The following is a 13,575-nucleotide window of genomic DNA, read 5'->3' as shown; positions in this document are numbered from 1 at the left end:
AAAAAAGAACAAGAAGATGAAAAATATAATAGCTATGTGTGGTTACAATCATTGCTATTCAAGCACTAGTTATTCTTCCAACTAAACCAAAAAGAAGACATACTAGGCAACATGAAGTTTTCCCAAGGCCTCTTCAGAGAATTCCTTCTCGTTGTTGAAAAAACCATTGATAATGGGATCATCCAATTCCTCCAACTCTTTGGAAATAACTGTCAACTTACTAAGTTCTCCTTTCAGTTTACGTACGGTATTCGTTGTTAGAGACAACATCCGTTCATAGTGAATTATCTCTTCCAAAGACGAAGCAACTTGGGATTTTAAACCGTTTCTTTTGATGATGAATTCTTTTACCGGGTTCCTGAAGTTATCATCTTTTGATAAACAGAAAAGAACCAGTTTGAGGAAGGACCTTTACCATTAATTGCAACCTTCACTTTCTTCACCCTTGTGGAGGAAATTCATGTACACCGTCGTACATTAGCTGCTTCAACTGCATCCTTGCTTGTGCTGCCTCTAGTTACAGGAGCCATGAAACAGTAATCCTTTGGGAAATAACACAACACTTACGAACGGCTAAAACCCTAGACAACAAGATTTGTGTAGTTCATTATTTGTATAGTTTTAAACAAACATTTTTAACCAAGAAAATACTACTTGAGCCAAAAAGACGCAAAAACCCCATTTTATCAAGTTAAAGATGGGGATGCGAACGTCTGTGGAGTTAGATAGAGATGTTGTGAGCCAAAAGCTCCCCTTGCTTATCACATCGTGAAACTTCAAGGTTTGTTGTGTGAGCAGAAATCCTCCTCCTTTTGATTCTGGAAATACTTGTCTCATAGGACCTATGACGATTATCCATTCGAAACAGCTTGTTCTTAGGAAAACAAGCATGAGCCAACAAAAGTAGAGTGGTATCACGGCATCCCACATGAACAGGTGTTTCGTCAAACTCAAATTCTTCAATCCGTGAATATCCTTGAGTGACAAGTCTGGCTTTGTTTCTGACAGTTGTGCTAATTTATTAGACCTATTCTTGAATACCCATTTGGAACCAGTGAAATTGGAAAGAGATGGTACAAGATCCCACACGTCTTGTCTTTAAAATTGATTTAACTCTTCACGCATTGCATTCACCCAAAAGGGATCGTTCAGAGTTTCATCATAATTTCCTGGTTCTACTTGTGAAAGATAACAACCAAACTTGCACATATTGTGAAGTTTTCCTTTTGTTTTGGCTGTAGACTCTCTTCCACCTTCACAGTCGATAGATGACACAATCCATGGAGGATTGCCTATCGTATGTAGTAAATAACTACATATACTGTCAAAAAAACATTGAAAGGGAGATGTAGGACTTAAAGCAAAGGTACTCATACTATCAGTACTTTTCTGTTTAGAATTTCCTAATAGTTTCGTATGTCTTTTTAAAGAAACACAGAGTTATTTAGTTTCCTTACAAGGATCACTTGCAACATTCATACTTTTTTCAAAAGACATACAAACTTGTTGAATGTGATTGAAGCAATCACAGTACCAACACGGGCCAATACCTTGAAGTTTGTCGGAGTTTTCACAACATTTGATCGTTGTTTACTAGATATCAAATCCTTAAGAATTGCAATTTCTTCAACAAGACCAGATTTGATCCGAATTTGTTCATCTAACCCTTTTTGAAGAGTAACCAGTTTATCAGACTTTTTTCTATAGTTGGTTTTTAAACCCGGTTAAGCGTCAATTGAGACTTTATGGTCCATATAGTCAGATCGCTACAAACACAGACTTTTGAGGTATTTGAACGTGTTTGCCTCCTTTGATACCAATTGAAAAAGCGGGGGTCTAACAACACCACCCAATATTTCGCTTAGCAATCTGTATGGACTAACTCCGAAATACATTTTAGAGAATCAACTAGACAGTCAGACTCAATCTAGGTAAAAGTATCTCAAGGAGTTAATATCTCTCTCTTGTTTTGTTTTACTCGAGCTGATAGAAATCAGTGAGTCTTTAATCAAACACAAGGAATAACTTGGATGGTACCAAAGACCAATATCCAAGGATCAATCAATGACAATCAACAACCAAAGGTTGGATTACTCTAATTGATGATCTAACGCACAACCTGTATTATTTCAATTATAAAGATAAAGAAATATAATGCGTAAACTGAAATAACACTGACACCAGAAATTTTGTTAATGAGGAAACCGCAAATGCAGAAAAACCCCGGGACCTAGTCCAGATTGAACACACACTGTATTAAGCCGCTACAAACACTAGCCTACTCCAAGCTAACTTCGGACTGGACTGTAGTTGAGCCCCAATCAGTCTCCCACTGATCCAAGGTACAGTTGAACTCCCTACGCCTCTGATCCCAGCAGGATACTGCGCACTTGATTCCCTTAGCTGATCTCACCCACAACTAAGAGTTGCCACGACCCAAAATCACGGGCTTTAACAATAAACAATTATGTCTCACAGAGACAAGTCTATCAAAGGATCAATCTGTCTCCCACAAAAAAACCCTAAATTTTTTGTTCCGTCTTTTGATAATAATCAAGGTGAACATGAACCAATTGATAATCCGGTCTTATATTCCCGAAGAACAGCCTAGATAAATCAATCACCTAACAACAATCTTAATCGTATGGTAGCGAAACAAGATGTTGCGGAATCACAAACAATGAGATGAAGATGTTTGTGACTATTTTTTACATCTTGCCTATCAGAGATATTAATCTCAAGCCAATCAATATGATTGTACTCGTACGATACAAGATGCAAGATCAGATCACACAACTACGATAAAAGTAGTATCGGTCTGGCTTCACAATCCCAATGAAGTCTTTAAGTCGTTAACATGGTTTTAGAAGAAGAAAACCAAAGGTTAAAGAAGAAACAACTCTAGCACGCAAATTAGTATCACACGTGAGGTGTGGGGATTAGTTTTGCAGAGTTGCTAGATGTCCCCTTATATAGTCTTTCAAATCAGGGTTTCGCATTGGTCACAAAGCAAACAATATTCACCGTTAGATGAAAACCTGATTTAGATTCAAGCTAATATTTCTCAACCGTTAGATCGAAAGCCTAGCTTGTTATACACAAATGAAATATGTGATCCTTGATAGATGAAACCATAGTACGCGAAACATTCACAGTCCTTGATCTGAAAATGTACATGTATATACTTTGATATGGCATCCAAAATATATTTAAGATTCCTGATTTTGTTAGAACACAATATCCAATGTTCATAAAAATATTAAGTAGAATCTTATACATTTTCAAGATACGAACTAACTCGTAGGCCACTGTATCATCGTTACATATCATAATAATATATAATCCTATGATAGACAAAGGACTGTGTAAGCCACTCAAGACATACATATGAATAATTCCTAACAGATTTAGGAATAAGAGTATTGCATACTTCATACGTGTTTTCCACCACGATCTTTTAAAGTAGTCAAATCATTCCATTACGTTAAATGAATTGGACATAGATTCAATTTCTTATAGGATGGATCGCACCAAACACAGATTGTTATATCTTTTCGTGTTTTCCTGCTCTAATACCAATTGAAAAGGCGAGGGTACCCAAATATACCTCAAGCTAAAACTTTTCCTTCCTATAAGTCTTTTCTCCGAAAGTGCTTGTCTATGGACATAGTCGAGACAATACAACAAATCGGTTCACACTTCGTATGATCGTCTATGGATACGAGATCGAGACAATATAACAACGAAATATGTTTACTTGATACAAAGGTTTGGACTTACCCAAACACAATAGGATTGATTATCAAGTAAATAGGAATTAAAGTTTGTGTAATTTACTTTAATTATAATAAAACAATTATAATGCGGAATATAAAAGTAAATGACACAGCGAAACCGCAAATGCAGAAAAACCCCGGGACCTAGTCCAGAATCGAATACTCACAGGATTAAGCCGCTACACAAAATTACACTAACTTCGTATAGTTGAGACCATGTAACTAACCCTATAGTTCACCTAGTTCCTTCTGTATTCCCACGCCTCCAACTTTTAAATAAGTCACGTACTTGGAACAATTCCTTTGGTTCGTATTCCAAACAGTAAAGGAACAACAAATCTGTTTGGTATCAACTTTATTCAACCAAGTGATATGAGTCGGAAAAAGGCTCTTCCGTTTATCTCAACATAAACTCCTTCGTCAGGTCCTTAGATCTATCTTATATCATTCACCGGTAATCGTTTAAGATTAAGCCAACAAAACCTTTAATCCGAAGAATCGTGTTGATGCCGATCTACTCAATTAATCAATCCAATCTACCACAAGGATAAACCGATTATTAATTGGATCCTCTTTTACCGAAACAAGTATTGTGCACACCAAAGATTCTAAAACCCAAGTCAGATCTTCAATATCTTCTTTGTCTTCAAATCTTCTTAAATCTTCAATAAAAACATGCACACCATCACTTGAATCTCTTGTGATCAATCACGCACATAACGGAGTCTGTTAACAATGGATTATCACAAGATCGTCTTTAAAACTAACAACAGTCTAAAGATCCCTGTCAAAACTCTGAACTATTTTGAGTGAATCTTATATCAGAAGAGAAGATTCTCAAGAATAAACAAACCAGGTGGAATCAGATTTCAACCACCGTTAGTCAATCAAATCAATCGAAAACAAAAGATAAACCGCAATTATCTAGTTTCCCACCAACGGTACACGCTAGACAATACAATAAGAAATTATGTTTACTTGATACAAGGGTTCGGACTTAACCAAACACAATAGGATGGCTTATCAAGTAAATAGGAATTAACGTTTGTGTAATTTACTTTAATTATAATAAAACAATTATAATGCGGAAATATAAAGTAAATGACACGGTAAGATTTTGTTAACGGGGATACCACAAATGAAGAAAAATCCTGAGACCTTGTCCAGAATTGAATACTCTCAGGATTAAGCCGCTATACAAAATTACACTAACTTCGTATAGTTGAGACCAAGCAACTAAACCTATAGTTCACCTAGTTCCGTCTGTATTCCCACTCCTCCAACTTATAAATAAGTCACGTAATTGGATCAATTCCTTTGGTTCGTTTCCCAAACATTAAAGGAACAACAAATATGTTTGGTATCAACTCTCTTCAACCAAGTGATATGAGTTGGACAAAGGCTCTCCTGTTTATCTTAACATAAACTCCTTTGTCAGGTCCTTAGATCTATCATATGTTCAATCACTCAAGGTAATCGTTAAGATTTTGCAATCAATACCTTTAATCCCAAGGAAACATATTGATGCCGAACTACACAACTAATCAATCCAATCTACCACAAGGATAAACCGATTATTAATTGGATCCTCTTTTACCGAAACAAGTATTGTGCACACCAAAGATTTATATAACCAAGTCAGAAATTTTCTATCTCTTCTTTGTCTTCAAATATTCTTAGATCTTCAATAAACACCTGCGCACAACTACTTGAATCTCTTGTAATTAATCATGCACAGAACGGAGTCTGTTAACAATGGATTATCGCAAGATCGTCTTTAGCACTAACGACAGTCTAAAGATCCCTGTTGAAACTTCGAACTAGTTTGAGTGAATCTTATATCAGAAGAGAAAATTCTCAAGCATAAACAAACTAGGTGCAATCAAAGTTCAACCACCGTTAGTTAATCAAATCAATCGAAAACAAAAGATAAACCGCAATTACCTAAGTTCCACCAACGGTACTCTTAGAGATTCTCAATCCCAAAGAAGACTTTAAGCTGAGCGGCCGTAAGATATTTCACCTAATTAGGTTACTCTCCTCTCCGAATAGGCGGCTACACCAGTAACTGTACAACAGAGGAAGTTTACTGTCATGAAGGATTAGTTTGCTAGAATGCAAACTCAAATATTTATATACGAGGAAGTTTGGAAACCAAGGAATTTCCAAAACCAAAAATATTCTCAAGATATTCAATAATAATTTCCAGATTCGGTTTTCATAATTCCTGAGAATGCTCTTTCCAAAATATTGATCGAAAATCTCCTTGGAAAATCTTTAACTAGTAAATGCACATTACTAATTCTTATTTTCCATTATAATTAAAAACCTTAAATAAAAAGATTCTTAACTTATTTAATTTCGATCCTGGGATTTTCTTCCTTCTTAGCTATTAAGGAATATCTTTGAACAATAAAAATATACGCATTAATGCACGTGTTCAAAGTGTGTCGACATCCTTTCTTTGTAAGTCCTCTTTCATACTTACTCACTTGAAACCGATTTACCATACATCCAAACAAGTTTAGAATTGGTTCATCTGACTTTCAAGAACTATGTGATTGATCAAGTAACACTCAATCACAAAATATGGGTTTAACGGTTCTACCAAAACAAGTTTCAGTTCTACCTCCATGTGAGTAATATGCATAGTCACACTAGCTTTCCAAACTTTGGTTGACTAGGTACTAGGATCAGTTCCCCACATATATATGGTATCTAACTCATATGTGTTGCACATGCCCATAGGATCGGTTCCCCTTTGCCTAAAAACGTGTTGCACATGTCCATAAGATCGGTTTCCCTTTCTGCTATAAACCTTGATGCACCTCATACAAGGATCGATTCCCCTTTGTATGTGTTGCACCTCTTACTAGGATTTGTTCCCCTTTACCCAGATTCAGCCTTACACACACAAACTCGATCATACCATCAGGTGATTACTTAAGATCGGTTTCACTAATAAAAGTCATACCAATACATAAGTCAGGCATCATGTGAATAGTTTTACCAAGAACACAAACAAGTCATGGGCGGTTATACTAGTCACACATATTGGTCGTTCATAAGATATGTAATGAAGAACAGCCTCAATAACGCTTGGCAATTTACTTTTCGGTTCACAACACAAGATCATGAACTTACTTCCTTAAAACACATGTAAAAACATTGTTTCCTAGGATGAAACACTCACCTCATACCCATACATAATCACAATAGCATTCATACGATTATGTTGATGTCTTATCTACAAAGTTTAATGGTTAAGCAATAAACCTCGTATTGTATTCCTTAATACTATGTCTATCTAGAGTGTTCATGTTTCACAGTTTTGTTTTCAATATGCACGACTTGAAAGATACGTTAGGGAATGAAACAGTTCAAGTCAAATATCACTAACCTCAAGTGGAAGGAGGATGTTGTGGTTGTAGCTCCTTACTTCTTCACTTCTTCAAGTCTTCGCAATACTTGTAATGTCTCATATCCTAATACTTTCAAGATAACCTATACGAAGTTGAATATAGTACATTTAATCAAGCGGCTCTTAAATGAGTTTTGGTTCACTAAAATATGACAACCAAACTTGACATACCAATGCTTGGTGGGTTCAACCGAGCTATGCTCTAACATTCCCGAAGAACAGCTTAGAAATATCAATCACCTCACAATAATCTTAATTGTATGGTAGCGAAACAAGATATTGTGGAATCACAAATGATGAGACGAAGATGTTTGTGACTACTTTTTATCTTGCCTATCGGAGATTAAATCTTAAGCAAATCTTATAGAAGATAGTACTCAATCACGATAGAAAACAGCAAGATCAGAACTCGCAACTACAGAGAAAATAGTTGGGTCTGGATTCACAATCCCAATGAAGTCTTCAAGTCGTTAACCTACAGATTTTCGTGAAAAACCTAAGGTTAAAGGAGAATCGACTCTAGTCGCAACTAGTATCACACATGGGGTGTGGGGATTGGTTTCCCAGTTGCTATAGTTCTCCCTTATATAGTCTTCAAATAAGGGTTTGCAATCAATACTACCTTGGTAACAAAGCATTCAATATTCACCGTTAGATGAAAACCTGATTAGACTCAAGCTAATATATTTCAACCGTTAGATCGAACTTAGCTTGTTACACACAAATGAAAAGTGACTTCATTTAGATATGAGTAACTGTAACTAAACGTGTACACCTTTGTTGGCTTAACAATAGTTAACCGAAGCCATATGAACACTCTCATATCAATCATACTCATCTTAACCATAACTAGTTCAAATGACTCAAATGAAACTAGTTCTAGAGTTGTTCAATTGTTTATATTCTCATAGAAGTATACAAGACCCAATTGAAGCAAAATCGATTTTGATTCACTTGAATCAAGTCATGAACATTATAGCCACGGTTTGCAAAAGATTGCATTCCTTATTATATAAATATATTAGTTCACGAACACACCGATTTTAGAACATAACCTACTCAAGTATGGGTACGAATACCTTCCAAAGTCAGCAGAAATTCCTGGACCTGAACCTCACGCCAGTACGCGGACCGGTATGCGTACAAGGTTGCCAGACTTTCACTAAACCAGCCAGTACGCATACGAGTATGCATACTATGGTTCCCGGACTTGGATTACGTATATGCAAGTATGCATACTATGCTTTATCCAATCATGGTTAAGTGTTATAGACTCCATTTCAATCATTGAAACATTCTCGGAAGACGATAATAGTTGTCTCACACAAACTATTAGCTTCAAAGAAATTTTCAAGTGATCGAATAATCAATACGAAACATTCCGAGTCTACATCAAATGACTGTCTCACACAAATCATGTAAGATATTACAAGGCGATTTTCACATGATCATCTTTTGACTTTCGCCAAGAATATAAGATGAACTTGGTTAAAGTGAAAGCTTACCAACACATATTTCGAGAAATATGTAAGCGAGTTAAACTCATCTCGAAATATCAGATGTGCATAATTGAAGTCTATATAGCTATACGACTTTTGTCTCAAATAGGAGATAGAGTAGATAGACTTTTGAGTGATAGATGAGTTCAAGTCTCCATATACCTTTTGTTGATGATTTCCAACAGCTCCCTTTAGTAGTTTTTCGTCTTCAATCGATGAAAGCCGTGAAGTCTAATGCTCAACTACACTTTCTATCCTAATCTGAACTTAGTTATAAGTAGACTAAAAGTCAATACTTATAGTTTAGCAACTAAACTTGACAAACAAGCTTGAGATAGGAACGCTTGCGAGTTCGACTGAGCAGTGCTATAAAAAATATATCATCCCTCTGAATTCAGAAGAGGTATATGTCCGGTAATATAGCAGAGTGAAAAGACGAGAGTACCCGAGAACACCACAATATTTTAATTTCAACCTATAAGTATGATACCAAGTGTGGTCGTCTATGGACAAAGTCGAGACAATACGACTTCTAGAAGTTTCCGATCTTAGCAAACCCTAATTCCAAATTAACATATAACATGAAAAAAATATGTGAATATTGGAAACTCGGTTTTTCTATTGGGACCGGTTCTACCGTGACTCCCAAACTAAGTTAGGATCGGTTATACCATGACTCCCAATATAGGTTATGACCGATTATACCTTTCTTCCCAATATTATTTAGGATCGGTTATACCATGTCAATTTTAGTGATATAACTCTTATTACATATGGAGCTAAACGAATTAAAAAATAGCTCATTTTTCATACGCTTAATTCCAAGTTTCAACAGCACAATAACCTTTCTGAAATCTCTCAATAGAGAATCTCCAATTAGTAAATGCACATTACTAATTTTTATTCTCTATATCTATGAATTAATTGCTGGTAATTAAAGCATATAAAATCAAAAACCTTAATTAAAAGATTCTTAATTTATTTCGGCACAGGATCACCTTGAGTACCAAGGAATATCTTTGAACAATAAATGATAAGAGTTACTACTCGTGTTCAAAGTATGTTGACATCTTTTCACTGGAAATTCTTATTTCATATATATCCACATGGATTTGCAACTAATCAATTAAATATATCAAAGATAATTGATTCTAGTTGGATCCCATCCGATCAAGGTTTGTGCACATAATTCACAAGATACAAAAACTAATAAGAAATCTTCTTCGTTTACAAATCTTAGTTTATCTTCAAAGCCTGCACAACACCACTTGAATCTCTTGTGGTCAATCATGCACAGAGCAGAGTCTTTTAACAATGAATTATCACAAGATGTCTTTAGATCTAACAACAGTTCCAAAGATCTCGTCGTTAGTTCGATCTAGTTTGAGTGAATCTTATATCAGAAGAGAAGATTCTCAAGCATAAACAAACTAGGTAAAATCAAAGTTTCAACAACCATTAGTCAATCAAAACAAATCGAAAACTAATAACACTGCAATTATCTAGTTTCTCACCAACGGTACTCGTAGAGCTTCTTGATCCCACAAAAATCTTCAAACGAGCGGTCGTAAGAGATTTCACCTAATTAGGATGCTTTCCTCTCCGAATAGACGGCTCCACCAGAAAAAACAAGAAATGAAGTTTGCCTGTCTCTTGGGATAGTTTGATAGAAATGCAAACTTAGGTATTTATAGACCAAGGATGTTTGCACACCAAGGAATTTCCAAAATCGAAAATATTCTTAATATATGCAATGAATGACAAAACTCGATTTTCCTAATTCCAATAAATGTTTGTCCAATATTTTCGAAATCTCTATATAGAGAAGCTCCAATTATTAAATGCACATTACTAATTTTTATTCTCTAGAGCTATGCATTAATTGAGGGTAATTAAAGCATATAAAATCAAAAATCTTAATTAAAAGATTCTTAGTTTATTTCGGCACAAGATCACCTTGAGTACCAAGGAATATCTTTGAACAAAGGATAAGAGTTACTGCTCGTGTTCAAAGTATGTTGACATATTTTCACTGCAAATCCTTATTTCATATCTACATGGATTTGCTTTCTTGAAATCGGTTATACCACAATTCCAAGCTGTTTATGGGTGAAAACGGTTTCTGCTGATTTTGGTAAATTCGTGTGTGTGAATGAGAAACGAGTCTAAACCCTAAACAATGTACCGCACGGGAGTACTTTTGATTCGAGAGACCAATATGTACAAATCTGGCCTAAATTAAGAAATGGTCGTTCCAGACTTGCTTCGGTCACAAAGTGAAGGAGAAGGTTTGGTCTTAGGGAGGGAAGCGAGGAAAGTGTTGAGACCAAAATCGTCGTTCTGGAAGTGTGGGTGTTTTGTGACTTGTATCAAAAAATTGGACTGCCTAGCTGAATGAAAAAGCTATCAGGTGATTTCTGAATGTTGTATTATTCCTCCAACCAAAACTTGTTTTTGGTGGAAATAAGTGAGACCTATTTATACAAGTCACAACAAAACGTACCCTGGTCTCGTAGGAAGTGGAAACGATTGAGTGGTGGAATAAGGGAGTAACGGATAACGCCTAGAATTGATGTTTCCATATTGAAGGATACGTTTCACCATTACTTCTTGCCATTAATAACCGCCCCGCTTTATGACACTTTCTTGTAACAGGCGTATTGTAAGCCGCACGCTGTAAACTTCCAGACCAATAACCTGATGAGTATCCCCCAGTTTGTGACATGTTTTGATGTCTCGATTGTTTTCGTGGAAAACATGTAGCACTTTGCTACATGTGGCAAGTTGAAATTGAGAGGCATGCCACAGGTAAATAACATGTGATGCTATTAGGATCGTCTTGGCTGGTCTCCTAAAACTTGCCACAAGCTCACGGACTTGGTGGCGAACTTCGATGGCTGAGATCGCATCTTATGAAATAAGGGTAGTCGTTGATTGTGGCTACCTTGTGTTGGCGCCTGAAGATGGCGCAGTGGCGTTTTTGGTGCACTCTAGTGGCAATGCGGCATGGATGGCACGACTCGTGCATGCCAGTGGCACGGTGGTGCAAATGGCGCCTGGAGTAGTCATGGCCATTAATTTTAGGCGGCTGGTCGCCTGAAAGTTGCCACAAATCTATCAGCTCAGTGGAGAACTTGGATGGCTGAGATTGCATCTCATGAGGAAGGATAGTCGTTGATTATGGCTACCTTCTGTCGGCGCCTGGCAACTTTTTCTAAATTAGGGTTTAGCAGGCTGAAACCCTAATTAGCGTATATGGCATGCCGTTTGGCATGTGCGCCTGGCATGCACGTTTGGCGAGTTTGGCATGCTGCTTGGCATGTGCGTCTGACATGCACGTTTGGTGGGTTTGGCATGCTGCTTGGAATGTTTGGCATGTGCGTTTGACATGCGCGTTTGGCGGGTTTCGCATGTTGTTTGGCATGCCGATTGGCATGTGCGTCTGGCATGCGCGTTTGGCGAGTTTGACATGATACTTGGCATGTTTGGAATGCCGATTGGCATGTTGGCGCGGGTTTTGGGAAGCCAACTTAGTATGGCAACCTCTTTTAAGGCTGCGGCGGGTTTGGAGCAACCTAATTGGTCAATCAAAGTAAGGGGCGGCCAAGCATGGGCGTGGCTACCCTTTTAGTGCGCTTGGCGGCTTTGAAGCGACCTGACTGGTCGATGGGAAGTGGAATAGGCAAGCTAGGGTGTGGCCACACTTCCAGTGTGATGTGGCGGATTTAATTGTCTAGTTTGGCTAAGCATAGTTTCGACCAAGGGGTCTAGTGTGTTGCGCGGGGCGCGAAATCCTAATTTTTGCAAGTTAGTCGGGTTTATGAGTTTTTTTTGAGTTATCACAATAATTGGCTGGATTTTGTATGCTTCCACAAAAATCCTTATTTACAGAATGCAATGTGCTTTCCGTCTGAGCATTTTGTGCAATGGCCTTAATTTTGGTACTTGGAGGTTCATGCTACTCTGCTGCGAGTGAACACAAATACGTCATGCCATACCGATATTAAGGGTTCTGCCGGGGAACATAGCACAGGAAAGTACTCAGTGAGTCTTGTATTTGCGAGGTGCCTAAATTTACAGAGCGTTTGGGATGGTTGCTACATTCGCCGGTCTGGATAAATTTCATGTAAATATATTGAATGGCTCAATAAATATGCCGGTGGAGAGATTAGCACTCATGGCACAGTTTCCTTGCAGAGTGACATCACATCAAATGCAAGGTTTTACGATTTTAACCCTAAGCTAAAAACCACCATCAACACAAACAAGTTTAGAATTGGTTTGCCAGTATTCCAAGACTGCTATGTGACTGGTTACACCAATTAAAAAGATCGGTTCTATCTACACATGGTATCTAATTTTGATTGGTCACACCGTTTACCCCAATTACAAGGATTGGTCACCAATTACTAGGATCGGTCGCACCAATTACAAGGATCAATCGTACCATCACATGGTGATTACTTAGGATCGGTTACACCAATTACCAAGATCTGTCATACCAAATCATAAGTCTAGGCATTATGATCGGTTATACCAAGATACATAACCTGAGTTAAGATCGTTTCTACCAACTCACACATATTGGTCATCTCAAGATATGCAATGAATAGCAAGACCAATAATCTTATTGATTTCCCTTTCGATTCACAAAAAAAGTTCATGAATTTACTTCTTTCAAAAAATGTAAACCGTTATTTCCCAGGATGAAACCTTCACCATAACAGATACACATAATCATAACAAGATATACAAGATTATGTCGATGTCATATCTACGAAGTTCAAAAGATAAGATTTATACTTCGTAGTCTAATTCCTTAATACTATGATCATACTATTATGATCATGTCACATCACTAGAGTATAATATAAAATAT

Source organism: Papaver somniferum, chromosome 2, assembly GCF_003573695.1.
Source record: "Papaver somniferum cultivar HN1 chromosome 2, ASM357369v1, whole genome shotgun sequence".
NCBI lineage: Eukaryota > Viridiplantae > Streptophyta > Magnoliopsida > Ranunculales > Papaveraceae > Papaver > Papaver somniferum.
The sequence above is the reverse complement of the archived record's forward strand: the minus strand, read 5'-3'. Positions refer to the sequence as shown.